The sequence below is a fragment of the Melanostigma gelatinosum genome (assembly GCF_949748355.1).
Source record: "Melanostigma gelatinosum genome assembly, chromosome: 12".
Lineage (NCBI taxonomy): Eukaryota > Metazoa > Chordata > Actinopteri > Perciformes > Zoarcidae > Melanostigma > Melanostigma gelatinosum.
The window spans coordinates 6558200-6585582 of record NC_136645.1 but is presented as its reverse complement, the minus strand read 5'-3'; the positions used below and the strand labels follow the sequence as shown (position 1 = coordinate 6585582).

General features: G+C 43.6%; 1 protein-coding gene across 1 annotated transcript in view; it reads left to right on the top strand.

Annotated features, from left to right (window-relative positions):
- Positions 1-27383, top strand: part of camkmt (calmodulin-lysine N-methyltransferase) — a 94206-nt gene that overhangs the window by 23819 nt on the left and 43004 nt on the right. The window lies entirely within an intron of this gene.

Sequence of the window (27383 nt, the reverse complement as noted above, 5' to 3'; positions counted from 1 at the left end):
AGAAAAATCATCTCTTTTGTAACATTGTTTGTCTTCAAATTGATGGAGTCATGTAGAAGGATGTCCTGGTCATGAAAGTTCAAAGAATATTCATGCAATTAATTGTAATGCCAGAGATGTGAGTTTTTCGAGTTGACCCTAAGGACAGATTAGTCGGGCTACCACCTCTTATTCATTTGGTGTTTCTTTTCCATTTTCATTAATTGCTAATGTAATTTCCACTGTTCTTTGTGTACATTCTGAGGACTATAGACTGAGTGTGTGTTACATCTAGTGGTGCTCACAGAGATTTACAGTCTAAAGTCAGTGTATGAATATGAAACACGAGCGTTATTAATATAAATACGATCAACACACGCATGCTAAGGTGCAAGAAGCCCAATTTTTGCACACTTGGATCTAATGCAGATGTTAAAGATAAAACCAAACCTGTGGTCACATTTGACTCCACTGGCGGTGTAGTGACTTCTAATGAGATATAAACAACGTGCTCCTGCTACTCGGAGGCCTCCCGTGGGAATCCCTTTGCTCGTGCACCAGATTTAGAGCGATGCATTGGCAAGTCTGGTGGTTTCATGGGGAAATACATATTTGTTGATTTGAAAAGGGAATGAACCTGAACCAGAGTCCAATGATACCATACAATTATGCAAATGCACACTTAAAAACAAACTGCACGCAAATGATTCGGCGGAAACGCTTTAGGAGAGTGAGAGGTGTGTATGTGTACACATGGATGTTGGCATGCGAAAACAAATGCAATGGACATTGTTCTCCGTCTGTACACGCACACACACACTCACACACACACTCCAGGGATGATGTCTGGCTAGGTGGATAAAGTAGTGCTATTGTAATTCGATAGATGGCTTTCCCTAAGATAATCTGCCTTAAACAGATGATCATTTTGGGAGTAGATTTGATTGATGTGGGACAAGCAGGGAAAGAACAAGATGGAGAGAGAGAGAGAAGTGTGTGTATTTTTAACTGTGTGTTTGTGTGAGAGAGAGAGAGAGAGAGAGAGAGAGCGAGAGAGAGAGAGACAAAATGAAAAGGGTATGTATGGTGAAGAACGTTATTTTGTGCCAGCTGGACTCTAAATGATGCTCAAACTGGGACTTCTCTGTCTCTCTCTGTCTCTCTCTCTCTGTCTCTCTTCGTGCTGTCATTGTCCATGTAACCAATCACATGTTCCGATTTTACCTTATTTTATGTCCTTGTTATTTAGCATTTGTTATGCCGGGGGTGCACATTCACGTTTAACTCGCATCATTTCAAAAAACTTTGCCCCTATTCTTCTTATTGTTGCAGCAGCTTTGATACACTTCGGCTCTTATTTTATGATCCGTAAGATATTCCACAACATGTGGTTTGAGTTTCGGTTAGTTTTGGAAAATTAAAAATAATTTTAGGCAAGAGCAACCAGTTGCCCACATTTCTGAAATGGCCCATGTTTGGTGAGGGTTTAGAAAGGGCTTGTTGGTCCAACTCTCAGATTTCAAGCTGGCAAAGCTTTAAATATGTCATCGCTATGAAACTAACCGACAACATAAATATAATTTGGAACTGGCCATCTTTTAACGGGTCAGTTCACCTCCATGACACACAACTACATTTACTCTCTTACCCCTTGTGCTTTCCTGCAACACAAATAGTTTGTTTGTTTGGGGAAAATAAATCAAAGCCATCTGCGTGGCTAGATTACACAAAGTGAGGAAATCGATTTTTTTCTAATGTGGGAGAATTAACCTCACCCCCCTGTTAACCTTTCTCAAATGACTGTTCATTTGCACATACATTCATGATTCATGTGATTTAAACAGCTGTTTGTATTTTATTGTGGGTAACCAACTTTCCATCTTTGTGCCTCTCTCCTCATCAGAGGCTCAGTCATCCGTCCCTGCTGATAACCCGAGTGGCCTTTTATTTCAGTGAAAAAACCTCTCTCTTCCTTCCTTTTTTCCTCTCACTTCTATCTGCAATATATTTTGTATTTTCTTCTCCCGTCTCACTCTCCCCGTCTCTGTCTCCCCGTCTCTGTCTCTCCGTCTCTCCGTCTTCCTCTCCCAACATAATCCTCCTCTCAAGCCCCTAGGTTGCCGTAGAAACATCAATAACATTCCTGCTTGACAACATCTTAGTGCATTAAAGTGGTCGTAGGGAGACTCGACCACTACGACCACACACACACACACACACACACACACACACACACACACACACACACACACACACTGAAGGCCATCACGAGGATTCCTGCAAAAATAGCAACTACTCTGCCATGTTTGAGAAACAGAGGGAAAGAAATCAGTTGTGTAGATATTAAAAACTGAAGGATCTTCTACAATCTCAAGTACTCTCTTACGATCAAATTCATTCTGTCATATTTTGTTATATTTGGTGACGTCATAAAGTCAAAATTGACCGTTTGTCAAAGACCCTTTAATGCACACATTTGGTGCAGATACAGAAATGTTTTTTTTCTATTTTGGCATCTTTCTGCCATACATGTTCTTAATGGCTGCAGGGCGTTGTAGTGATTATCAAGAGGATTAGCTGTCGTCCACTCTGCTGCTTGGCTGTGGAGCGAGATCTACAGGGGGGCTTCAGGCTGCAACTAATGATTATTTCTGTTATTGATTAATCGGAAGAGAGTTTCCTCAATTAATCGTTTGGTTCATTAAATATCAGAAGATAGTGAAAATGCACATATAAATGTCCAAAAACCGGATGTAACGTCGTCAAATGTCTTGTTTTGTCCACTGTTTCGTTACCTATGCTAATAAACAACGGGAAGTGGCTTATCCTCATATTGGAGATGCTGGAACCTCAACGTTATTCCTTGAAAAATCACATACAACTAATTGATTATTAAAATAGTTGCAGACACATTTTTTGTTGTCGATGTGCAAAATGGCTCTCATTTGGACACTTCTTGAGCGCTTCAAGGGTTTCAATAGACTTTTTCATAAAACCTTTCAGTTCGACCTTATGGGTATTTTTACAACTAATATTCCCGCTCAGTATCTTAGTCACAAAGAAGAGTATCTTCTGTAACAAAGTAAGTGATTTCTGCAAGACAGCAACTGTTTTCTTTTCTTTCCTTTTCTGTTGCTCTCTGAAGACGGTGTGTGTGTGTGTGTGTGTGTGTGTGTGTGTGTGTGTGTGTGTGTGTGTGTGTGTGTGTGTGTGTGTGTGTGTGTGTGTGTGTGTGTGTGTGTGTGTGTGTGTGTGTGTGTGTGTGTGTCTGTGTGTGTGTGAGAGAGAGAGAGAGAGAGTATCCGCTAGAGTCCACTCTCGGCTTAGAGTAACATTACATTCTGTCTCTCTGTCTGTCACTTTTTCCTCGCTCAGTCCATCTCAATTAATACTCTCCCACCTCCCTTCGAGGGCCTATGATACATTAGCCCTCTAAATCCAATCTCATGGAAATTGCCAGAGAGACTATAACGCTGCCAGTTTGACTGACACACCGCTGGACTTCAGGGCGAAGAATAGCCGAGCACCTACACATGCAAAACATACATACACAGACGCACTGGAGCGGTCAGCCACATGCTCAATACGTTACTGAACGTGAAACACACACACACACACACAGCTGAGCTGTAGAGAATGCTTTTGAATACACACAGATGATTTATTGTGATACAGTACAGTACACGGGCAAAGAAAGAGAGGATGTGTGTGTGTGTGTGTGTGTGTGTGTGTGCGTGTGTGTGTGTGTGTGTTTAGGGGGGGGGTGTTCTCTTTTGGTGACAGCGGCTGCAGATTGTTCCGTGGACAGACCTGTCATCATCCCAGTCAAATTATTCTGATTGGCTGCTGATTTCCTGATGGCGTCCCTCTGTGTGTGTGTGTAGGTGTGTGTGTGTGTGTTGTGTGTGAGGGTGTGTTTTATGTTTGATTGTGGGCCTGTGTGCTTGCATTCTTGCATATGGGATTTGTGTGTGTGTGCTTATGTGAGATTTCCTGATGGAAACCCCGTTTCATTATCTGATGCCATTCCCACCTGTCTCCACGGCGACTGTGCTGTGTCTAATCACTTGATGTGATTTGTGTTGGTAAAACAACGTACCTTCCTCTGATGAGGGCCTCCCCCCTAGTGTGTGTGTGTGTGTGTGTGTGTGTGTGTGTGTGTGTGTGTTTGATGCAGGCACCCTTCAGGGCTTCCAAATCAACATTGTCAAGATCCCGCTGTCCCATTATACAGAGACAAACCATTTTGTCTGATAAATACACACACACACACACACACACACACACACACACTCCGGGCCAGATACATACTGCATTCATAGCAGATCCTTGTTCAACACTATACAGTTGTCTTGTGAAGCAATCAGGACAGATTTTTATACCTTCCCAGTTTTACTTTACGATTTTACGTTGGTGACTTTCACTCAGACACACACACACACACACACACACACACACACACACACACACACACACACACACACACACACACCTTGTGAGTGCTCTAGTCAGACAACCACATAATGGGCTAAAGAGGTACACGAAACAGATGGTTTTCCACCCAGCCGCCTCACTAATGCCAACAGGACATGTCACACAAGAGAAGAAGAAAGAGACTGAGGAAAAGTAGAGTCTGAAGATATATTTATACAGGGACAGAAAGTGACAGAAGATGTACATTTAAAGGTCATGGAGAGAGAGGTGACAGAGTTATTACGGAGCAAGAGAAAAAGTACTTCCACTGCTTTAAAGCTGGTTCACATTGTGAGTATCCGTCCATCATATTACTGGTCAGTTAGTTTTAACTTGTGACGGCTGATAGGGCTGTGTATCAAACCTCCATGTTTTTGAGCAGCTATTTTGAGCAGCTATACCAAAATGTGTGTGTGGCATCGATAATTGAAAAGGGGTTAGCATTGAAAGTTGGAACTGAAGGCTTATTCTTATTCTCATATCCTGATCTCAACCAGGAAGCTTTCAACTTTTTGAGCTATTTTTCTTTTCGGGAAAGTTTTGTATTTAACACTGATGATGCATCGAGTAGTTTGGCATATTTAAGTCATCATTGAAATGAGAAAAAACAGTGAAAACGGGTCGATCGGGCTGCGTGCAGCATGATTCTTTGAGACCTTCACATGTAAAGTTGTTTTTGTGATGAATTTACGAAGTCAAGTCTTTTTTTCCGTGAAGTGTTGCCATTATTTATTCTATTGTGAGTCAATGGGTGTAGATGAGGACATGTGTTTAAAGACAGAAGAACAACAGGAATGAAAATATGAAACACTAAAAAAGAGCAGTAAAGAGACAGGAAATGAGAGAACTTCATCTTGCCACTTTCTTTCCAATCTCAGCCCTACACCCACACTTCACCCAGGAGACTGTGTGTTACCAATCTGTGGCAGGCTGTGAAACATTAGCGGCATATGTAATATTCAGCAGGACTAAGTCAGGCTTTTAGCGTCAGGCAGGTGTAGGCTCTATAATGTTTAGAGGCAAGCCTGCAGCGAGAACAATCTGATTATAGCTAACAAGCGAGAGCTTTCACTGCTCGGGCTTGTGTTTGATGTGTGTGCGCGGCTGCGTGCACGCTGCTTGTAATGTGTGTATCGTCTTAAAGTGTGCCGTCACAAAAGACGCTCGTTCCTTTTCAACTTATCTGCGAGGGTTGAAAAGTGAGAAACGGTGCGGAAATGATGTGTTTAATGAAATGTTTGTATTTTGCACACAATATTCCCTCCTGTGATATCACAATGCAGTGTGCTTCTTTCTGCCACAATAACCCATTGAAAGCCCTCTGAACCATTGTGCTGTAGCAAAGGACAGCAAAGGGTTATAACCCGCGTATTAAGAAGTGTACAACAGTCTACGGTATAAATACATCATGAATAACTACGAATAGAGCATTCTCTTCCTGCTTTGGCAGTGAAAGATGAAGCGGTTGGCGAACATCACCGACTGAACTCTGAACCGTCTTTGTGGTTCTGCTTATCTTGTTTTGCAACCTTCCTCTGTCTCCTCTTCTCTCCCGTTGTTCATCTCCAGCCAGACTCTCATACAGATTTTCTTGCAATTCTCGCTCGCATTAACTTTAGCCTTATTTGTCTCTCTCGTCCTCACCTCCTGAACGTCTTCTTCATTGCGTGATGAACACACGGACAGTTAGACAAAGCTGCTAAATTAGAGGAAGACGCTCCAAATTCTGCACAGAAGCAACACATACATGATGGGATGAAATGCCATAAAGACATCTGTGAAAAAATTAACTGAAAACACTTGGATTACACACATACAGTGTCGTGCAAATACAGGAAAAAATACCATGCATCTACATCGACTAACGTGGTGGAGTCACATGATACTTGTGCTGTTTTCAGTATATTCTCCTCTTTCTCCTTGTTTTTCTGTCCCCATTCTCCCTTTTACTATTTTAAATTGAGACTCCATTCCGTCTTTGTCCTTTCCTTTACTCCTTTCCTCTTGATCTCCCTCCCTCTGAAGCCTTTCCTTCTCTCTCCACTACGACTCACAATTGTTTCATTACCTACTGACACTGACTATCTGCTGGAGCAGCCAGGCCTCTCTTATGTATATATCTCTTTATCTTTTACTCACTTTATCCACCTACACACACACACACACACACACACACTCAGTCACTCGCGCATGCTCCCGTCCTGGCATTGTGAATTCACTGCTCTGGTAAACCTACCCACGCCATCTAACCTCATGTTAATCCACCATCTGACTCTTCTCCCTGCTTCTCTTCCTGTCGCTCATCCCTTTCTGGCAAACAGCAGCTCTTGAATAATTGCAGCGAGGGAGAAATTTCCAATGCATACGTGATGGGCTCTCTGAAGCATCTCTCTCTCTCTCTCTCTCTCTCTGAAAGTCTATCCCTTCTCCTTAATCCTACCTTGTCTAACTGAAGAGCCTAGTTTTAGACACACACCTACACACACACACACACACACACACACACACACACACACACACAGACAGATGAGCTGAGCAGCTGACTTCAAGAGGAAATGCATAGGGAGAGAAACTTATCTCTCCGTGGCACTACGTTACAGGATGCACACACTCAAATGTCACTCAACTGTTTGGTTGCACTTATACTCATTTACACGCTCACATTACCGCATGCACACAAATGCACACGTATACAGGCGCACGCTTGCCGCCATTCACATACATTCGCAGGTCATCTGCTGTTTGCAACGTGACCTTATTGGGAAGTGGCTCTCTGTACAACAAAACACTTGAGTTGTTGATCATTCAGTGCGCCCATACATCTGTTCATTACTACAGTGTGTGTGCACAAGTGTGTGTGTCTGTGTGGGGTTTGTGGGGGTTTATGTTTTCGTGTGTGTGTGTGTGTGTGTGTGTGTGTGTGTGTGCAAGATCATGCATAACGTGGAGTGTTTTAACATTGTCATGATTAGTGCAGTTATGTGTTGTCAAGTGGAAGGAATCACTTCCATTTCTAAACGGGCTGAAACATAATGATGTTTACACACACACACATACACGCACGCACAACAACAACAATGCATCACACAAAGGGATTTGTGAGAGGCAAAGTGTTCCGCTCCCTTGACAAAAATACAGACAAACCTTAACACCACCATGTGGTTTTTTGTGTGTGTGTGTGTGTGTGTGTGTGTGTGTGCGCACCCAGCTCACATCTCAGTTTTACATCAGCTTCATGAGCACAAAGTTGACACACACACACTTGCACACACACGTCCACCGTCATCTCTCATTCCTGTTAGTTAATCCCCCCCTCCCTCCAGCTGTGCAATCATAATTTAAAGGTGTTGTCTGTGTAATTTCTGTGGATTATGTGATTAGGAAGCTATTGTGGCAGATTAATGTGTGAATGAGGTTAACCCGTGATGAAATGGCTTTTGTCAGCCTGTGCCCTCTGCAGCCTGTTGTAATGCTCTGTCCTTGTCCTTTTGTGTGGGTGGACGACAGAGAGACAGGTGGAGGCCAAAGCCTTCTAATCTTTAAACCACCGTATTTATTTATGATCATATGTCTCCATTTATTTCGTTAATGTGTTGGGTGTTAGTCCGGTTTAACCCTCACCTCACTTAAACTCTCCTCTCCTCTTTTCTTCCTTCCTTCCTTCCTCCCCCTCTTTTTATACTCTCCACATTACTTCTACGGAGAGAGACTGGGCGACATTGACACAGCTCAGAGAGCGTTAGTTGGTTAGATGAGGCTCTGCTGAGACGAGGCATGGCTGTGGCAGGGCCTGGAGCCAGCTGTCACAAATATAACATTTAATAGTGTCTCTCTTTCCCTCTGTCTCTCTGGAGCTGGTCCGCTGTCGACTCAGGTCATTCCAGATAGGACTCTATCTTAGGATGATCTCACTGACAGCACCCACTTTAGACTAATCACTCCATTTAGACTGGAGTGGCCCTGAGGTGGGAGGGACAGAGAGAGGAAGAGAGAGAGATGACATAGATGAACAGTTACTACCCCGCAGGAGGAGAAGGAAATGAGGGAAGATCCGAGCGAGGGCCACAAATCGTTTGAGAGAGAGAGAAATGCCAGACTGATTCTGAAAGAGAGAAAAAAAGATGGCAAGTACATTCATTTTTGGAGTTGCCTGTGAAGCATAATAATTGTTAATTGAAATTAGTGTTTTGCTAACCTTGGGATGTTTGTGTGAGTACGCTGTAGATGTCTCAGTCTATTTGTTTGAGCTTGTTTGTATGTGTTTGCACGCGTCTTAAAGTTGAGCATTCACCTAGATTGCACCCGTCTTTCTCCCCGCTGCTGCTATCTGATGGTAGCTGCTTCCGTTGCTCACATCTCGGCTTTAACTATCCAATGGATCCGGTGTTGTGCTCATTATTGGCTGTTTCCTCAGTTGTAAAAGCAACTAAACCAATCTGACGTTTTTAGGTGGCATTAACAGCGGAGACATCACTGGCAGATGGACTCGTCGTAACTGATTTAGAAAATCCCAAAGGGAAAAACCGTACATAGTTTTGTTCATTTGCTTAGATTGAAAAGCCCTTTTCTATAGCATTCATATTTGCACACAAACGTATGGTTTCACTACATGTCTGAAACATAAATTGGTGATTTAATATGATCTTAAGATCTGTTTCCTTGGATTTTCTGGACGTTTAATTTTCCTGAGCTGCTTCTTTTCTTTTTCCTTTCAGCCACAGTGGACATGTCCAGGTCTTCTCTCACAGTGGTGGGGGGAATCCATTTGTCTCAACCAACCCAACACTCCGAGTTTAGAACAGTAAAGCAATGCTTTCATGAACGTGGCTTACATAGAATAATCTATAAAATGGCAACTTCCTCTGGTAAGATGACACGGTGCAGTCCTAAAATAGCCGGTTTTGTCTGACCAACAGTCAATAGTCAACGGTGTAAACGGAGAAAACAAGCAAATCCCCAAATTAAAGAAGTTTGAAAATTTGATTTAGACGTTTAGAAAAAAAGTTAGCAATCAATTATCTGTCAATCTGCTGTTGCTTAACCATTTCACTTACAGCATGAACATGAGATTACTACTGACTCACATAACATGCTAAATATTACCATTTATCGAAAGTTCAGTCTCTTTTTTTCATTTAAAAACATTTTAACCATGAAAGGTTGATTTGTAATCACCTTGTCTCGGACTGACGGCAGCAGTTTGTGCACATGGGAAGTGTTTGTGTTCCACCGATTTAGGAGTGACGGTCTTTAAAGTCAACAAGAAACAGCTACAAAATACTTGCACTGACTATTGAAAGAACACAGTGATCCCTGACGGCACGGTCTAGTGTGTGTTCCTGCATGTATGAGGTCTTTTCACTGTATGCCAGCTAATAATGTACAATAGCTCCCTCTCCTCCCATGTGTGCCTCCCGTCCTCTCTCCGTGGTAAGATAAGCTCCACATGTCACTCCTCCTCCTCCTCCCATCTCTATTTCCATCCGTTCATCCCTGGGTGTCCCTATTCATCCAGTGTGATGGAGTTGGTCCGAGTTGCCGTTGCCTTTCAATGCGGGCGAGCGCACACAAGCGGTCATGAACGCATACGCTCAGACTTTGTGTTCGCCACCCATTTACCTGACTCAATGCCTCTATTCTCTGGCTCCAAATTGACCGTTGGCTGGACAGACGGACGGATGACCCACGGTGGTCCCTCTCTCTTTCGCTTTCTCGTACTCGCATAAAACACACACATAGTCACACACAATACAGATATACCCGAAGGGCTTCTCCAAGAACACAAATATCTCTTCAGAAAACATTTATTTTTTCCACTTTTTATAACTTCCTCAGTCCTACCTTCTCTCTCTCTCTCTCTCTCTCTCTCTCTCTCTCTCTCTCTCTCTCTCTCTCTCTCTCTCTCTCTCGCTCTCTCTCTCTCTCTCTCTCTCTCTCTCGCTCTCTCTCTCTCTCTCTCTCTCTGTGTGTGTCTATGCACAGATTTCATGAAGTGGGTTTCATAGTTTCTTTGTAAGTACATTAGATGAGTGTGTTAACCTTCTGATGCATTTTGTAAAAGTTTCAACTTAACTGGCAAAGTATGTTGCCACACACAAGGAATTTGACTTCTCTTTATGCACGAAACCACAAACAAATCTGTAGGAAGATACAAATAGAGACATGCAGCGAAACAAAAGTGAGCAAAAAGAATCGCATCGCTGTTCTGTGCATGCAAGTATGAATGGAAATAGATTAGAGCTGCAACCTAAAATATTCAATTTACAATGACAAAAAGCAGCAAATCCTCACATTTAACAGGCTGGACCCAGGGAATGTTTGGCATGTTTGCTTGAAAAAAATAAAATCAGCAACAGATTATTCAAATAGTTATTATAATAGCTATTTTGACTAATTGATTACCAGAGTCATTGTTAGCGTTAAAGCTGAACAACAAACAGAGTGTCTACACACCGTTTACTGATTACAGAGCATTATATTTACACTGTATATAAATCTATGAGGTGCAACATGTATCTGTGATATAGCTCTGAAAGGTGTGGCCTCAACATGGCATGCGTTGGCTGAGCTCTTGTATCATACATAACAGTGGCTTTGTCAACAGACAGCAGGCCAGATCTTTTCCATCTGAGGTTAATCCTACAGAGAGAGGCGGGATCCCAAACCTGAATATTACCGCAGCTCACATCTCTCTGTCAGACGCCACTACTCGCATCTCACACCTTCGCACGGAGGGGTTTGCGTGTCAAGATAAGTGGAAAAGGTAAAGGAAGACAAGCACACTCCTGTGCAGTACACTGAATGGCAAATGCACACACGCACGCACGGCACATAAACACCCACTCCTGCACACAGATAGACCCATTCCGAGAAAAGACACACACACACACATGAACACACGCAGACACACTGGCAGTGGAGCTCATCTGTGTGGTATCTGCTCTCCTCTCTCTGCAGTAGGCAGATAAGTGCCATAGTCAAACCAGCGAGGGAGAAACACTGTGCTAGATAGGCCCTGGAGCTCCACTCCGTACTCCCTGCAGTGGCTCTGTGCATGTTTGTGTTCGCAGGGACTGAAGCACAAATGTGTTTTCAAATGTTCGTAAAATCCTTCTTCCTGAACTTCAGTCAAATTTTAATCCCAACGTTAAATGAAACCTGCTTGTTAGAGTTGAGTGGGAGCTTATTTGTTCACCCTTACTGGATGTATTTCCTGAGGAACAAAGTATTGAGGATTCAACTGATTACAGACAGTAACTCCCACGAGCAGTGTACGAGATACGGATTGACACTTGAGACCCCCTGAAAGCAGTAGTCATTATTCATATTGAAAGCATTTATTCACAAATATTAACAGTGAATGTGGGAGAGACACAGCCAGCCCTTCTTCACTTCTGTTTGTGGACCTAAAGTGACCCCCTTTGGACAAATTTGATACGAGAGAAGGAGAAGCCCAGCCAAGGTCCAAGTGTCAGGTTTGAGTGTGTGCACGTACACGCGTGTGTCGGGTCAGAGAAGGAGAGCTGAGTGTGTTGTGTGGATTCTGTTGCAGGGCGTAGTTGTTGCTTGGTTGTTGTGTTGAGTGGCCTTGTTGTGGGGGACCCCCTGATTGCCAGCAGGTACGATGTACAGCCAATGGGTGACATCCCGATGACTACGTCCACTTCTTAGATGCAGTCTATGGCTGTGACCTGAACTCACCTTCTCAACCCTGGGTCATTTTCTCTGGGATCCTATTTAACTTACAGTTTTCTTAAATGTTTGTTTCTAGGCATGTCCAGTTCATTTGTGCACGGCTCTTCGTACTGTAGCACTGAAAGTGGTTCTGCCATGCTCCGAGCTGAAAAGCTTTTGTGGTCCCAGTCCTTTGTGTGCAGTAATCGGCCCTGCAGTTGTGCATCCTGCCACGTTGTGCCCTTCTCTGTCCGTCTTATTCTGCCCGTTCTGCCCTACTTTTCCTGACTATCCATATCTCCCCTCATTCTTTGTATAATCATGTGTTTACTGTCTGCACAAGGATTAAAAGGACGACCCCAGACTGCTAACAACCGATAATGAGAATGAACTCGGTAATAGCCAGATAGCTGGTTTGCTGTTTCATAGTCTCATCTTTGTTCTGCCTCTCTTTAGCCTGTGATCTCTGTGTCGACACAGTTGCATGTTTTGAATCGGGATTGTTACCAAATTTGTTTGATTTAACAACCTTTAGACTGAAGCACATCAAAGTGCACTGTTGTCATCTGACTAGAAACCAAACTGATCACTTCTCTGTTCTGACCCATGCTGCACTAAACTTAACGAGACTGCTGATTGAGTCCTAATCTGGCAGTGAACCTGTGAGTGATTATGTGTATTACTCATGAAAACGACACAAAGAGATGGATTCAAACGAGATAGATGGAGGGTGAGGATAAAGCTTTTTTTAGGAGCGGTGTGTGTGAACCTCTTTGATTGCTTCTCCTTGATTCTGTCTGCCTCTGTGCACTTGTGTGACCTGATGTGGTATCATACAGTAGAGCTCCATTGATCTGGACACAGAAACTGCTGCAAAGCCCTCTGGGTAAAAAAACAACAACAAAAAACATGAAAAAGTGGCCGAAGTTTATCACCGAGCAACATACAGTACCATCATCCGGAGGTTTTTCGTCCTTTTTCTGTGTCAGACTCTTTTTCTTTCTTTCTCCATCATTTTCTCTGCCTCCTCAGACCCAACAAACACTTGAGTAGACTCCTTTCGACTGCCACTACTCCCTGTGTGTGTGTGTGTGTGTGTGTGTGTGTGTGTATCTCTGTGTATGTGTGTGTCTGTGCGTCTCTGTGTGTGTGTGTGTGTGTGTGTGTGTGTGTGAGTGTGTGTGTGTGTGTGTGAGGGAGAGAGAGAGAGAGATAGATAGATAGATAGAGACAGAGAGTGATGTAGAGGATAAGGGAGAAAGAAATACCAGGCCCAACAATTTGGGTCACAGGATTCAAGTGGCTGAGCTCCAGTGATATGTTTCTGATCAGGTCCACTGGTGTAAACTCCCCCATCTCCCACTACGGAAACACTGTGGATAGACCGCTGCATGTGAGCACCAGGTTCAGTGAAAGGGGCAAGTGTGGTGTATTATCGGCTGGCTTTATCCACTCAGTAGACCGCATCTTGCACACTAACAAGTCTGATACAGCTCATTCCCCTGTGGCCTGGACCTCTGTTGTCGGTCAAAAAATATCAAAAACACATCAGCGATATATTCGTCAGCTGTTTTTTAAGATGTACGCCTTCAGCAGGATCTAACGAGGCTTACAGAGTACCTGCCCAACATAATTAGGGTTAAGCAAGTCAAGGATGGGTTAATTAGGGTTTAAGTTTTAGCTTTACGTTTAATTGTCTTTAAGTTGTGTTCATCCAGTTTAAAGGGTTGAGAGGGCACTTCCTTATGATATAATCAAGGGGTTAAAATGACAGCTTCCACAAAGCTTCTCATTGTAAGGGTTAATGGGATACTACATTATCTACCCGTTACGTTAGTAACTTATGGTCAAACTAAAACAACTTAAGGGGGGTTACGGGGGCACATCAACACTTGAGCTCGTACGAACCGGCGCATAATCCAGATAGCTTGTTGACAATTGTATCGGAGGCCGTAAGTGGCTTTACACAACTAAGTTCCTTAACAGATCAGACGACCCTCCTACATGTCCCACATGAGTCCTTTAGGATAAGACGGGTCTCACATAATTTGCATTTGGACTATAACTCCAATTGAGACATAAAACACGCACGCATCTCCTTGTCTCTTTAATCCAGATCCTAACCTTTCTGTTTCTTTAGTTTAAATCATGGATAGCTCTGCCCTCTGCTAAATTGACAGACGCAAAGATTTGGAAGCTACTATTGGGGAAGTCTCTGTCTCCTGAACAAGAGTACTCCTCCACCGCAGCAAAGAATATTCTTGCAGAAAATCCCGCGCAGGAACGTGAGAGGTTAACAAAGTGGCAACGAGGTGTGGGGGATGAGAGTTGACACACGCATGGAGGAGAGAACGAGAGAGGAGAGAGGACCGCTTCCTGACAGCAGAGGTGAGGGGTCAGATGTAATCAGCGCCTCTGTAATTCTTCTCAGCAACTCAATTCTCTGTTTGTTTGTTTTTAATATTCTCTCTCCTCCCAACCACTGTGTGTGTGTGTGGGGGGGGGGGGGGGGAGTTGCTAGGGTGGGGGTCTGAGAAACAAGGAGATGAGAGGCTGACTATCAGATGGCACGTGAGTGTGTGGTTAGCATCCTTGCAGCTCACGTTTTGGGTCTTCGATTATTTTTTTGGGGGGGGGCAACATTGGAATAAATTGTTTAATTTTTATCTTTGTGCATGAGTGTGCGTTTGTGGGTTGTAGGGGTTTCGAAGATGCATTTGGTATGAAAAAAACTCAACGTTTCAGTTTTTCTTTCTTTCTCTCCGGCCCGCTCTAACCTTTCCTGCTCTGTCAATCATTCTTGTTGCCATGGTGAGGGAGAGGATTGCATTAACATGGAAATAACACATTAGGTATGCTTGAGTTTGTATGTTTGCCATATGGCATATGTTATGTCTCATCCAGTGTGTCTGGTGATTATGAGTTACGAGTTAACCCCGTTCTCTCTCTTCGTGTGTGTGTGGACGGGGGGTCTCTCTCACACACACACACACACACACACACACACACACACACACACACACACACACACACACACACACACACACACACACACACACACACACACACACACACACAGCTGTCATTAAAGCACAGCTGACTCCATACCTGCCATATGACATGTGACCCTTATGCTTACGAGCAGCCCGCAGTACACTAACCAGCTCGTTCTCCCAGCATGCACAGCTGGCTCACATGGATGTGTGTGTGTGTGTGTGTGTGTGTGTGTCTGGTTGTTGAGCAGTCCGAGAGCGTTGTTGAGGAAACAGGGTTGATAATTGGACATGTCCGTCCAACGCGCAAACCAGCGCTGTCCCCTCCCCACCGCGGAGCCATCAACATGTAAATGAGAACAACGCCACTCTTCTCCTTTTCCACTTCCTCGGCCATCCCCTCCATTCCATAACTCATCACTACGTCCACGCTGTAATCGGCATGTGTGGGGGAGCAGGACACGCCGTCTAGTTGGTCCTAGCGGGGACACTGGCTGAATATGTAGGCAGGGGGCTCTGCGTGGTGATTAACATGTCTGGCAGGGGACAGCATGTGCTAGGACAGACAGGAAGGTGATGGACAACTTATTTGTTGGAGTTCGAAAAACAAGATCAATCCGGGACAGTTTTTACTGAGCTCAGAATACAATACACAGAGAAGGATGATGATAAAAGGTAAACAAAAAACGGGAAAAATAACCTTGTTTTATAAAAGAATTATCCAAGCACTTCTAAAAGGTTTTAAAAGAAACAACAAAAGAATCGCAGGACATCAAGGCTTCGCGTGCTGTGTCCAATTTCCTTTGAGTTGTTGGCCACAAAAACGCTTTGGTAAATATAAATAAATATATTGAAAAAGTAAACATATCTTGTGTTCTTTAACAAGACAGCATTCGTTCCCTGACCCAAACTAAGTGCTTTGAGTTTCCAGAACATTACCATAAACAGGTAAGACAACCAGATAACAGGATAAACAACGAAATGTGTTGTCGGTGAACATTTTGCACGTGTTCACTGTGAACAGATTTTGACTTTGTAGACGGGTGCATTACAACATTTCCTCATTATGTTTCTTTTAAAACGTCTTTGCCCTTGTAAATAAATAGCCCAGTGTAAACACATAGTTGTCTGCAGATATTACATATTTTTAACACTGACAGAAAGTCGATGGGGTTTTTGTTACAGATCCATCATAAAATCAATCTTGACCTTTTCAGTAAAGAAAAAAAAGGGAAAACATACCGATACCAGTGTTCAATTAATAAGCTGCATGTTTCACTGTGTGGAAGTGACCGGTATCATTGTCTTATGTGTAAGGAACCATCAGGCTCCACTTAAACATTGATTTATTTCCAGCTATTTGAGTCAGTTAAAAAAACAACAAACACATTTATTGTCTGTTGTCTTTCTGTCTTTCATATTCAGTCATTCAAGTAGTTAGTCAAGCAGCATTTCAGTGAATCTAGAGCCAGTCATGTATCATCCTGCTCCTCTATAAAAGGCAGTATCAGCCTAAGTAGTGTTGACTGGTTGTGCTCGTCGCAGTGTTGCATTTACACAGAAAAGCTCCCATCAGTATCCATACAACAGCAGCGATTGTGGCGTCTGGGAGGCCACGAGAAAAGGTAATTTGAGCAAAAGAAAATGACACCCTGGGGGAAAAAAAGGAAGATCGAGCTGTGAAATCGAGAAAGCAAGTAGAAAAGAAAAGAGAAAAATACATGGTGATTTACGCAAAAGCCCAAATGACAGGGAATTGGCCACAGACACCTGACGGTGTTATTATATCACCATCTACAATGGCATGCTCCTCTGCCAGGGGGAAAGCCGGCGAGAGCCTAGAAATAAAGGAAAATAAAATAAATCAAATGAGATAGATCTACCCAACACAAACAATACCACCAAACAAATGTGTTTTCTTTTCGCTCGTGAGGCGAGGCTATCGATTCAACCTCCCTGTTTTTTCTTCTTTTTTTTTGAAACTGCACCGTCGCTCGGCTCTCGTTGTTGTATTGTTTGTCAGCGTCCAGGCGGGGCCAGGCAGAGGTGGTGGTATCAAGAAGAAGAAGGGACAATTTGATGGATGTTTGTTGATATCTAGACCACTAGGGCTCTGATTGCCTAACATTAAACCAGCAATAACAGGCCAATCATCCCACTTACACCTCCACACGGCAAGCAGTCGAATTGGATCAAACTGTCTTTTTCTCTCTGTCACTTTCTTACTTATCCTCTCTCTCTCTCTCTCTCTCTCTCTCTCTCTCTCTCTCTCTCTCTCTCTCTCTCTCTCTCTCTCTCTCTCTGTCTCCCTCTCTCTCAGTCGATTCCTTGCTCTTTTCTCCTCTCTCCTGACATGCTTATTAGCTGATATTGATCCAGGCTGGTCAATTGTCAGCTCCTCTCATCCGCACCGTATTGACAGCATAATCAGTGAGAGAGGGAGAGAATGATAGGCAGATGAAATTTTCTGTCAGTGGGTAAATTATTGGCTGTTGGTTTGTTGACCCACGAATACCTCCTGGACACATTCAAACGTACACACACACACACACACACGCACGCAGACACACGCAGCATTCATAAATGTTGCTCCTGAAATTGAGAACACCTGTACTTTGCAATCAAACTGGCATTGAAAAAAGGAAAACTGTGAACTTCAACCAAGAGCGAAATCGGCATAAATCTGGTGTATTGTAATTTAGAAAATAAATTCTCATTTGACAAGTGGAGTGTCGCGTCACATATGCCACTTGTGTTGTGACTGTGCCATCACCCCCTAGTGCCTTCCCTTGACTACCCTGCCTCGCTGCCCAGCTTCAGGGCTCCGTCTCTGGGGAGAGAAGCAGCTGGCATGGCCTCTCTCTCGCTGGAGGGCTGGTGCCCATCTCATATTCTCCCCAACGCTGTGCAACAGACACACACACACTCACACTTGCAGGAAAAAACACACACTCGCACAGGGTTCCTTCTGCACATTAAGTTTTAATCAGGCACTTAGCTGGGCATCTGTTACGGCTCTGTCCGCGCGGCGCGTTAAGGACCTGTCGCCGCAGGTTACAAGCCCAACAGATCCGTTCACTGATAGACCCCTGGCCCACTTAGCGGCTGACGTCACAGCTTGTATCTGCTTGGTCTGAGGAACCTGTCAAACTGCCTAGTTGACCCCTAAATGAGAGAATGTCACACAGCGGCGTTTTTGCTCTGGGACTACTCTGAGGGGAAAATGAAAAGATGGAGGCACGAGAGGCTGTCAAATACAGCAAAACACAAGTTGATGATGATTGTGTGTTTCCTGAAGAGAATGTGCTGTTAACAGTGGTCAAAGAAAACGGTAGCATACCGTATCCAATACTTTCGACAGTTATCAAAGTGTTTTTTGTTGCCTGTTGCTTGATTCCATGTGGTCACAGTTGTGTGGAACGGTCCAGTAACAACTCTCTGTCTGTGTTGCTCTGTGTTAAGCATTGTTTGTTTAAAGTATACACAAACACAAGTAGCTCAATTTGTTTTTCTCTGCAGTGTTGTCTTGGGTTACTTTGCATAAGCTTAATTACTGTGTATCGTTGGCACCATATATTCTTCTCTCATGGTAGTACACCATCTAGAACAGGGGTGTCAAACTCATTTTCACTCTGGGGCCACATCAGCATCACGGTCGCCCTCAAAGGGCCGGTTGTAAATGTAAGACGGTGTAAATGTAACTACGGTACTCCTAACATAGTTAGTTTAGTTTCCCGGGATATCTGTGACTTCCACAACACGTACTTCCAGTTGTGTGATTTCTCCTCCGCCATTGTTTCCTGTTGCTGGTGCAAAATGCATTCTGGGATATTTGGCTGTCCCAAGTACAGACAAGTCACCTCCGATGCATCCCGGGTAAAATGGGCAGAGCGAGCCACATCCGGGCATTAGGGCCGTGCTTGGCTCGATGTGAACTTTGAATTGGAACAGTACTTTGGCTGAGACTGATGACGTTTCAGTACAGAGAAGTACGCATGTTGAGAAACTTGTTGGAAATCCTCTTTATGGGCTGTTGCATCTCCTGTCCACCTGTTGTGATAGTTTTAATGTCGGCACACAGACAACATGCCATCTCATCACTTCGACTTTCTATCTCATAATTTCGACCATGGGGATATTTTTATTTTCACATCTAACTTTAAATTTTTGTAAAAAAAAAAAAAAAAAAAAAAATTTTTTTTTTTTTTTTTTTGCTGGCGGATTCGCGGGCCACATAAAATGACGTGGCGGGCCGGGTCCGGCCCGCGGGCCGTATGTTTGACACCCCTGATCTAGAACATCCGTGGCTCTGTATAACCAATCGTATTCGTCTGTTAAGCTCCTGAACGTGCAGTTACCTGTAAATCTGCGGCAGTAGTCCAAACTAAATATTTGCATGTTCGCCCACTGTAAATGCTCAAGGTTTTCCTCATGTAACCATGCAAAGGTACGGCCCCAGTGGTTGAAACCCAAACAAGGATAAAAGAAGATCCCTCGCTGAACAAGACACAGTTTTCACGACAGTAAAAGCATACGAAAAAGAAAAGCACCAACATAGAACCTGACCGGCATCTCGGAAACGAGAAATCTCTTCGCTCCCTCTCTCTCACTAACCTGCACACACATAGTCAGCAGCCCTTGGGTAACCCCGTGCCCTCGAGTGCCTCACACACACATATAGCTTTGAGCTAATCTAGCTACGTGCTGAACAGCCACCACATGTAGACGCCGGGTCCCCTGTTGGCTAACCGCCATTTTGGGTCGCATGCATGAGAGACTTCACCACGTCACACGTCGCTGAGCTGTTCCCTCGTTCCCCCCCTTTTTGCTCTCACACACACACATACACACACACACACACACACACACACACACACACACACACACACACACACACACACATCCTCATCCATTTTATTCATTTGACTTTAGGTATTAGGCATATAAGATTGTGTGATAACGTTTGTTGGTTGCAATATTAATTGATTTGATCATTTACTATTTGGATTTAATAAACTCTGTTTTACTTTAAGGAGCAGTCGTCTGTGATTACTTGTGCATATGTGCGTAATGAAACTGTATGTAGTAGCCTTGTGTACGAACTTAACCCTTCAATGTCACTGAATGTGTAGTCGCACCCGACTATTGACATTATGAGTGACCACTAATTATGAGACTTAGTTTTATCGTTTGGTTATTGGTCCCTGTTTGCAGGGTGGTGCCCCGTTGTTATTAATAATCATTAATAATTGTTACATACATTAATAATTCTATTGATGTCAAGAATTCAGTTTCTTAAATGCTGATAACCCAAACACGCCCCTCTTAGATCCCAACAATGATAAAGTAATGTACCATTAGCAGTGTGGGGAGCACGCACGTGTCAGTTATTAATTGTAATTAAGCAGATACCGCATAATATAGAGCGGAAAATAACCAAAATGAAGTAGGTTGACAGCATAACATAGAATCAGCATAGCATCAACAGAAATAGTAGAAATAGCATAAAATCATCCACTGTACTAGACTCCCTGTCTCAGTGACGTGAATAACATATGACAATGATACAGGCCAATGTCACAGTATGAAAGGGCACAAGTAGTTGGAATCACAGTTTATAATGTATCTTCTATGGTGTCACATTGTGTTCTCTGGGCACCCTCTTTCTAAACTCTCCTGTAATTTGTGTGGAAAACCTATTCTCGAAAAAGTCCCATTGACGCTCGACTCAGTTTGCAAACCTTTTAACATTCAGCTTCAACAATCAATGGGAAAAGTCTGAACCTGGAGCTGTGGTCGATGTTGATGTTCTGCACAGAATATGTCAAAAACTTGCTAAAAAAGCACCGACATAGAAACTACGCACCTCCACGTCATTCCACATGCTTCAGGATCATGCTCACAAGGCCAGATACCAAATCATTGTGTTGTGTGTGTTGTGCATATACTCGTTCAGTATATGCACTTGCACCCGTGGAAGGTTAAAGTTGAGCAGCAGGTAGATGATAAATTATACAAATTATCTCAATAAGATGTACCACCATTCAATATTACTTTAGGTTAGGTCGAAAACCTTGAATTAATATTCAGGGTTCGTCAGGGGAATAAAGGAGACTGACATCGCTGTCCCTACAGCCCTGTGCTAAATAGATGGATAGACGGAAACATAATCACGCGGAGAAGAAGTCCTCCGGTGACAGAAGACATCTCAGAGAGCAAAATGATGTGTTGAAAAGTAAGTTAAGTAACAAAGAGAAACCGAGAGGGATGGAGTAAGAGTGAGATGAAAAGAAAGAGAGGAGCACAGTTGAAGAGGTAGACATTGTTAGGCAGAGGGAGCTGGGTCACCTTGGCAGGTCCTCCATTGATCGGAGGAAACATCCTGCTCCTTCCCCAGACACCCACAACACACACACACACACACACACAGTTTCTCTCCAACACACCTGAGACAACTGAGTAACTTGGCAAGTACTATATTAGTTGTTCTGTGTGTGTGTTTGCATGTGCACGCCACACACACATTTGACCCCACAATATCTCAAAAAGGGCTCTCTTGCTCACACGTTGTCTTTGCCTTTCTCTCCTCATGCACGCACACACACACACACACACACACCTTCCCCTGGGTTTTGAGGTGACAGTGACGTTGACAGTTTGAGCACGGATTGGGTGTTTTTTTTCTTGCGACAAGTAAAATTAGCAGTCTGCCAGCAATTCTTTCTTTCTTTCCTTGTTTTTTTTTTGACTGCCTGTCCACTCTCGCTCCCTCCCTCTCTCTCTCTGTCCCTCTCTCCCTCTCTCTCCGTGGCTGCTCTGTTCAGTGGCCCGCCACATCGCTTCTCTTCCCTGTCACCATACACACATACATGCACACTGTTTCTCTCCTCTGTCAGCCTCTCTGCGCCGCCTGACGACTTAATAGCTCCCAGTGAGTGGATTTGAGCACTCCGCCTTTGTGTGTTTACACGCACTTGTCACGCCCGCAATATTCATATGCTGATGAGAAATATTCATTTCTGGAGGAGAGGGGTGGAAGGTGTCGGCGGTGGCCCGGGGGTTGGGGGTGAGGAAGACAGGCGAAGAACTCCGAGCCCTGACACCTGCTCTGCTGTAATGCGTCGATGCCCTTCCTGTCTTTAATTCTGCCTTCACGTCCCTCGGCCCGGATCGTCCTCCCGTCTCTCCTGCTTCATTTGTTTGGTCCTGGGCCGAATCATCCACACGTGGTTCAGGTTATATCTGCCAATTCCTCCATTCAGAGTTTCTTCTGGTTTCATATCAGTCTTCCACTTTGGCTGCAGCTTCAGGAGCACTTGCCGTTGAGATGCCTTGCTCAAGGGCACTTCACAAGTAGGTTGGCATCACAGTTCAAATTGTCTTGGTCTGTGGTGTCACACTTGTGCCTTTCTTTCTGTTTAGAAAACTTTTTTTTTGGAGTCTCCTCTAGGCTGGACTATTAATTCCAGATTTGTCCATCTCAACAGCTGGTTAACCTGAAGCCTTGGTTGATACTGATCTTCAACTAAACAAAGATAAAACAGAAGTAATTGTTTTTGGTACCAATGACGAACAATTGAAAATCACCGCTCAGCTTCAGTCACTGATGTTAAAACCCACAAACCAAGCCAGAAATCTAGGTGTAGTTATGGATTCAGACCTCAACCTGAACAGCCATATCAAGACAATTACTGTCCTCAGCCTACTATCACCTGAAGAATATATCAAGGATTAGAGGATTTATGTCTCAACAGGATTTGGAAAAACTTGTCCACGCATTTATCTTCAGCAGACTGGACTACTGTAACGGTGTGTTTACAGGTCTCTGTAAAAAGTCCGTCAGAAAGCTGCAGCTAGAGTCCTCACTAAGACCAGGAGGGTGGATCACATCACTCCAGTTCTGATGTCTTTGCACTGGCTTCCTGTCCAACAAAGAATTGACTTTAAAATCCCAGAAAGCTGCAGGTCTGCTGAGACCCTCAGCTCATTTAAATCAAGATTGAAGACCTTTCTGTTTGCTGCTGCCTTTAATTGAACCACATTCAATTAATATATTAATCAATTTCCTGCATTTCTGCATTTTACTACTGTATTTTATTTCTTACACTGTTCTTAATTGCTTTTAAATCTCCTTTTCTTTTGCCTTATGTTTTGATGCTTTTAATGGTTTTATGTGAAGCACTTTGAATTACCTTGTTGTTGAAATGTGCTATACAAATAAACTTGCCTTGCCTTGATCAGTTCATGTGAACGATTTCAAGATGGAGGTTCATTCAAATAAAGCAGCGCAGTACAAGTTGGTGGTATGTAAAATGTTTCTCTGACAATATGCTGAGCGTAGATCTGTTTCTGGTGTCACATCGATCTGCTGACTTGGAGTATATAATTGCTTAAAACCTAAATAAAGAAATTTAAGCACTGCCAAGCTTGTAGATTTCTTTAAATCAACACAAGACGGTTCCTACATTGATATTGGATCGGTGATGAGGGGCCGAGAGAAAGTTGGTCAAATGTTGATGTTCTATGTTTCTCCTCTTCTCTGCTCCTCCTTCTCCGTCCTCTATTGTTGAGCGAGCGGCCGGTCTCGGCCCGGGACTTATCTTGACACCGGAGCAGCAATCACAGGCCGGGAGATTGAGCGCTGTTTATTTTGTGTCAATATGTCCGCCGCGAACCAAGGGGCCGTAGGGAATGCAAACACAGACACACACACACACACACACACACACACACACACACACACACACACACACACACACACACACACACACACACACACACACACAGACAGATTCATTCACAGCCTGGCTCACTCAATCACCAACTACCCCAGTTTAAAATGAATGTATGATATCTGGCCTTTCACCATTCACATCTCTGTTTCTCTCTCTCAGCAGTATGACGCTAATCTCAATGTCGCTCTGTTTTGTCTGATACGGGGCAGCACCAATGCATTTTTATTCTCTATCTTATATTGCTTTTTTATTCAAGGCCACGTGTGTCTGTGTTTGTGTTTGTGTATGTGCACTTTTGCGTGGATGTGTTTGAAAATTGTATTTTTGTGCTCCACAAATTTAGACTGTGTGTGTGTGTGTGTGTGTGTGTGTGTGTGTGTGTGTGTGTGTGTGTGTGTGTGTGTGTGTGTGTGTGTGTGTGTGTGTGTGTGTGTGTGTGTGTGTGTGTGTGTGTGTGTGTGTGTGTGTGTGTGTGTGTGTGTGTGTGTGTGTGTGTGTGTGTGGACTCCCTGCCTGAAGAGTAAATCGTCTCACTAACGAAGCAGCTCCATCTGTAACCACTGGTGACCACCAAACCAATGACGGCCTCGTCTGCTCTGGCTGACAGCTGACATTGTTCCGGCCCCTGCTGGTAACTCGTGGAAACAAATTGGTCTTGTTGGGTGATGATGGGGTGACTGGTGTGTGTGTGTGTGTGTGTGTGTGAGATCATTAGCTGTTTAATAATAACCAGCTTTTTACTCCTTGCAGTCTCAAACATTAACGTTACATTTGTTATTGAGTCAAATAGCATCCGTAAACTCCAAAATGTCCTCTCAGATCATGTTTAAAAACTTCAAAACAGCATTCTGCAACACAATTATGGAGTAATTTTATAAAATGTCATCAGTTTATTTCTGTTTATGTTTCTGTTAATGCTTGCGAGAACATTTGGCGACTAGAGATGATATCAAATAGACATTCGATGTGCTGCTCTGATTGATTACAGTGAAGCGAGCTGACGGATCCTGAAGCATCTCACATTGTCATCAATTTAGTTCTTAGAACAACAGTTCCTCACTCTTTAAATATGTGGCCTTTGCTGTCTGATCTACTGTAGCACACGTGCTCTTTTGCCATACAGGTTAATATTCTATTGAATAAAAATGATCTGAATAATTTCCTCTGAGTTCTTAGTGGAGGCGGTGAATCAGGGAAACCCTCCATATATGATGTGAACACACGAGCAGAACCCAACATGATGGAGATGAATGAGAAATGTTGAAGGAAATCTCATTGCATTTAGTAAAGTATAAAGTCTCTCATGTGGTCCGGTCTATGCACCTCTCAGAGGGGCCAAGACAGTTACACACAAATACACACAAATGCACACACACGCGTCATGGGAGCCATCTCAATAAGTTCCAATCTCCTTTATGAAATATTCATCGCAACCTCCTGTGCCCAGTTACAGTGCCATGCTCTCTGTGTGATGCCTGGGTTTGGTGTCAGACTAGTGATACATGCACAATCTCACTCACACTAGGTGTTAAAGTATTCTTTTCTTGTTGTTGTCCCACCTCTTCTGCCCGTCTCCATTTCTCCATTTCACTCTCTGTTGCTCTGCAGCTCTCAGACAGACTTCCTCTCTGCTTTTCTTTTGCCTTCTGGCCTCCTGCACCAACATTTTCATTCTTTATTTCCTCCAATGAATTTGTCATGAAGGTGGGTGTCTGTCTGGCATGCAAACAAACCCTCCTATTGTTTAGATGATGGAAGACAGTAGTGTGTCATGTATAACTTATCAAATCACAAATTCAAGCACATTCCTCTCACAGAGACCAAGGCAACTTTATTTCCAGACCATCTAGAAAATGATCCTCGAACAGTCGAGTCCTCCGTGTGAGCTTAAAATGGAGCTGAGCAACGTTTGTGACTTGCTCCTGTGTGGTGGACGGCTTTGATTGAACTAGTCAGTGACTGTGACACAGTGCACCCGTTACTCCTCTTTTATCTGTTCTTTTGTGAAAACTAGTCGTTGAAAATTAAACAATAAATTACTTTTGTCTTTCAAAAAAAGCTTAAAAGTGAAAATCAATTGTTTCTTTCTTGCTTTTGGGAATTAAATCGTGAACTGACCAAACGGACAATGGACCTGAACCTTAAAAGACCAGAAAAACAAAACCGTCAAAACTTAACATCCCAAGAGTTTAAATCACACATTATTCAATCACACAGGCCTCTATGGTACGCTCTACTTATTGTACCATAGAAGACTTCCTTCTCCACACTTAGTTCACTCCAGGTAATGGGATTCTGCAGATATTTCTAAATTTTTCTTAAATTTCTATATCCAGTATTCAAATGAAATTCCATTGATCGTGCATATGCATTGTGATTTTCCAGTTTGACTTCTCACATGCGAAATCCACCATCAATGGCTCCCCATCGCCCCGGTAAAGGCCCTCCCTGCGTGGACGTTTGAAAAGAGACGTGGGGGAAATGAGGAAATGACCCGTGCTTAGCCACACAACATGCTAGCTGTGCTCAGACAATCGGCATAGCATTAGGAGGACTGTTGAATCGAGCCATCATGGCTGCCGAGCCCCGGGGAGCCGCTGATCTGCCTATGGGCTTTATGGAAAGTGGAGGTCCTGCAGAGCCTCTGAGGGCCAGAATGGAGGCCCTTGTTAAAACTCCTCCGAGCTGCTCGGGACCACGTATCTTTGTGTAATAATTCTGTCCTCCCCTGTTTGATGTATGATAATATGCACCTGCTGTCTCCAAAGTCTAGAATTAACTGTCAATCAACCATCTCAACCAAATTAAACTTAAACTAACAAAAGACTAAAGTCAAATATGCATAAAAATGCTGCTAATAAAAAAGATTACTGGAGTTTACTGCTCCGTAACTGCACACAAGTCCTTCTGCCCGATAAATGACCTACCTGTGCATTCTATGTATTGATAATGGTGCGTATCTTTAGTTTTCTCCCACTTTCTTCCATTCCTCAGTCTTGCTCTCTCCCTTCCTGTCTCAGGTGTTGTGGAAGGTATTATTGTGAAGACATCCGCCTCTATAGAGAAAGAGAGGGAAGCAGATAGGGCTAAGTGGCCTTTCGTTGCCCCCAGGGTGCGCTCCGTTGGCGTCCGTGGGCGCTCTTTGTCCAGAGCTTTCTCTGTGATTAGAGCGTTTGAGTTGACAATTCACTTAAGACCCTCTTTCTTTCTCTCTCTCTCTCTCTCTCCTTCTCCATCTCCCTCCACCCTCTATCCTCTTGCTCAATCTCACTCACACACTCTCTCAGGGTATATTACCTGTTCTTGTAATGCAGTTAAGCTCAGCTAGAAGCATTTCCTCGTAATGCTACTTAATTCCCAGTGGGGAGGGAGAGACGGAGGGAGAGAGAGGACTCACAGAACTCACACAAGGAAAGGTACCATTTACTGTATGCTGCTGCTTGGTTGGCCCTTGCCATTGACCCAGTGTGATAATGGTTCTGATTGCAGAAGACCAGTGTGTCTCTGCCGGAGAGTCTCATGTAAAATC